Source organism: Tupaia chinensis, unplaced genomic scaffold, assembly GCF_000334495.1.
Source record: "Tupaia chinensis unplaced genomic scaffold, TupChi_1.0 Scaffold138812_1, whole genome shotgun sequence".
NCBI lineage: Eukaryota > Metazoa > Chordata > Mammalia > Scandentia > Tupaiidae > Tupaia > Tupaia belangeri.
Window position 1 is genome coordinate 869,722 of NW_006198705.1, and position 3,887 is coordinate 873,608.

The window sequence follows — 3,887 nt, forward strand, 5'->3', positions numbered from 1 at the left end:
CCCCGTGGCCCGGGCAGCGTCGAGTCCAGTCGCGGGGTAGGAGGCGGTGGGCCGGCCTCTGGCCCTTCTTACCGCCACAGCGCACGCCCTGGAGCCCTTCGACCTGGTTGCACGAGCACGCCAGCCATGCGTCGGTCCGGGCCAGGTAGTTCCGGAGCCATAGAGGGCTTGGGTGGCCATCGAGTCCAGCCCCTTCAGTGTGCAGACCAGAGGGACCCAGGGAGGTAATAATGCGCCCTTAGACGCGGGCTCCAGAGGGGCGCAGGTCAGAGTCCCAAACCCCGTATTCTTATTCCGTTGCTCTGTCCTGACTCAGCACCCTAGGGGCATAAAGACGACAACCTCTCCTGTCTCTACCGAGGCCAGCCTGAGAAGGTCTGTGGCCGGTTAGCTCTCTTAGTGCTCCGGAGGCTCAAGGCACGGTTCCCAAGGCCCCCTTTGTTTGCCGAATCTGGACCTTGGGAACCTGTGAAAATTCAGAATCCCGGGCCTTACCCACCCGGAGGTTCCGATGTGAGTGTGTTGCACTGTCCAGGAATCTGCTCTTTCCCGTTCTGCTCCCTCCTTTCTCGGCCCCCCATTTCGTATACAACAACAACAGTTCATTTAATCAGGTGTCTTGAAAATGGTTGCTCTTAGTCCCATAGGATACTGGGTAGAAAAGACAGTAGATGTCGCAGCGCAAAGCTCCTGTTACTTCGTTCTTTTTTTTATTTTTTATTTTTAGAGAGATTTTCACTGTAGGGCACGTGCGCTCGCCAGACAGACAGAGAGAGACATAGAGACAGAAAGCGAGAAATCGCTCCCCAGGGGGGATGGTCACGCCGCAATCCCTTCTCCTCCATTCTCCTCTCGGAATCTTGGGCACGCACGCACACGTGCCCGGCGTGAGTTTTAAGCCACCGGGTCCGGGACACGAACCACAGTTGACTACGTGGGAGTCCAGCGACATAGCCATTACGCTAACTGCTGGTTCCCCTGTTACTTCGTTCTTTACATACGTGCATACCTGCACATACCCATGTACACCATGTGCACTGTGCATGTGCAATTAATTGGTCAGACAGTTCCGCAAATGACTAGGAAAAAAAGTCAAATTCTCAAAAGGTAGCTGGCACTTATAATAGAGCTTGATTAGATCAGATGTGGAAACTTTTTTTTTTTGGAGTGGTTTTTGCTATAGGGTACATGTACTTGCCAGAAACACAGAGAGAGACAGAGAGACAATGAGAAATCACCCCTTCCCCAGGGGGAATGGCCACACCGCAATCCCCTCTCCTCCATTTTCCTCTCAGGATCTTGGGCACGCATGCACCGCGCTTGAGTTTAAGCCACTGGGTCCAGGATTCGAACCATAGTTGACTTCATGGGAGTCCAGCGACATAGCCATTGCACCAATTGCTGGCCCCCAGATGTGGAAACTTTTAAATTGAGAGCTTCATCTGGAAGCCAGAGAAAGGAGGGAAAATCCTGACCAGCTTTTTAATTTTCGTACTGTGACTGACAAGGCGCTTGAATTTCACATTTGACTTAGATATTTTAAATTATTTTTATTATCTTTTTTTTTTTTGGAGAGGTTTTCGCTATAGGGCGCGTGAGCTCACCAGACAGACAGAGACAGAGAGACAGAAAGCAAGAAATCACCCCCCAGGGGGGATGGTCACGCCGCAGTCCCTTCTCCTCCATTCTCCTCTTGGGATCTTGGGCACGCACGTACACGCGCCTGGCGTGAGTTTAAGCCGCCGGGTCCTGGACTCGAACCGCGGTCCACTACGTGGGAGTCCAGTGACATAGCCATTACGCCAACTGCTGGGTCCCAGAAAAGGCTTTTTGATCTGACCCAGAAGCAGACCTCCTAAAAATTATTAAGTTAGGTAACTATGCGAATATGGGCAATTAACCTCTCTGAGCCTCCGCCTTGCATTTTTTGCAAGAATTTGAAACAATTAATGTAAAAGGCGGGACCAGCAGGTGGCATGGTGGTTAAGGCACTGGACAGTCCCACATGGCCGACCACGACCACGGTTCAAGTCCTGGACCTGGTGGCTTGATTTCTCACTTTCCCTCTCTCTTTCTGTGTCTCTCTCTGGTCAAATTAAAATAAATGAATGAATAAATACAATTAAATAAATAATTTTTAAAAATTAAGAAACAATTAATGTTAAGGCCTGAGGCATAATAAATTTTAAGTAATTTGTAGGTATAATTAGCAAGACTATAGATAATGAATATCTAAATTCAGGCCCTGGGGGTAGCTAATACTTTATGGTAGCTAATGGTTACTTTTGGGGCGAAAAAAATGGCTCAACATACAATACTAAGAGTGGAGGTGTGTGTCTTATTAAGAACCCCCTCTCATGTCCCCCGTGTTTTGTGTTTTTGTTTTTTAATTTTGCTGTAAGGTGCCTGGACTCTCCAGAGACTAGAGGGGCAGGAGGTGGAGGTGGTGGTAAAAAATCATCCCCCTGGGGGGAACCGGCAGTTAGCGTGATGGCTATGTCACTGGACTTGTTCGCGGTCGGGTCTGGGACTCGAACTGCAGTTGACTACATGGGAGTCCAGCGATGCAATCATCATGCCATCTGCTGATCCCAGGGAGTCAGATTTTAAAGTTTTCCAGCTGTTTTAGGCCTGAGTTTGGGCCCCACTGGTAACTGCGGGAGGCTGGAAATGCTCTTGTCAAAAAAAGGTTGAGTAGGGAACCAGCAGTTAGCGTAAAGGCTATGTCGCTGGACTCCCACATAGTCGACCACGGTTCGAGTCCTGGACCTGGTGGCTTAAAACTCATACTGGGCGCGTGTGCGTGCGTGCCCCAGATCCCAAGAGGAGAATGGAGGAGAAGGGATTGCGGTGTGGCCATCCCCCCTGGGAGGTGATTTCTCGCTTTCTGTCTCTCTGTCTCTCTCTCTGTTTTTCTGGCAAGCACATGCGCCCTATAGCAAATAAATAAATAAATAAATAAATAAATAAATAAAGCCACCTTCACAATAAAATAAATCTCTCAGAAGAATAGGACCTTAATAATAAGTAAAATGCCAGTGTCATTCGTACACTGCCGTTGCTCGATGGCTTTATTATTGCTCCTTTGATAATATTTTCATAGCTAATGAGCTTATAGCGGTAGGAAGGCAGGTACAAACTCAGGTCTGTGCCAGGGTCTAGCCTCAGTGGGGGTGGGTTGACTAGTCGGAGGCGGCGCAGGTGAACAGAAGACAAAGGTCTCGGTGCCTTTTGATGCACGTCCTAAGTCGGACACCCCTCAGAGATTGCTCTCTGAAGAGTGACAACTGTTAGGAATTATCGTGCGTTTTTATTGAAAATGTGATACATGCAAGTTAACGGGATAGGGACTACGTGTTTTAATTATCAGCTCAGAAAGTTTTAACAATAGGGAACATAGATTCTATTCAGGGTTGGATTAAGGGTGGGTCTAGTGCAGTTCCACAATTGTTCGTTAGATGTAGGTGGGTCTCCATGGAATGCAGTTTCGAGAAAGTGGTTCCATCAAGCAGAGGTGATTATCAGCTGATGTGGTGCAGCAGCCATCTTGTGATTACCGGGAATGGTGCTAAGAAAAGAAAATCTCAAGTATAGATATTATTTCTTATGGATCTTAATAAAAAATGATACTTATATAGTTTTATAGGGATCTAAAACTTAATTTAAGGAATCCTAATATATTTATCTATTTTACTTGGTGAGGGTGGGGGTGTCTTGGGCCAGTTTCGGCCTAATCCTATTTTAGGTAAAGAAAAGATTATCTCTTTTTTTTTTTTTTTGGAGAGGTTTTCGCTATAGGGCGCGTGCACTTGCCAGAGAGACAGAGAGAGACATAGAGACAAAAAGCGAGAAATCACCCCTCAGGAGGGATGGCCATGCCGCAATCC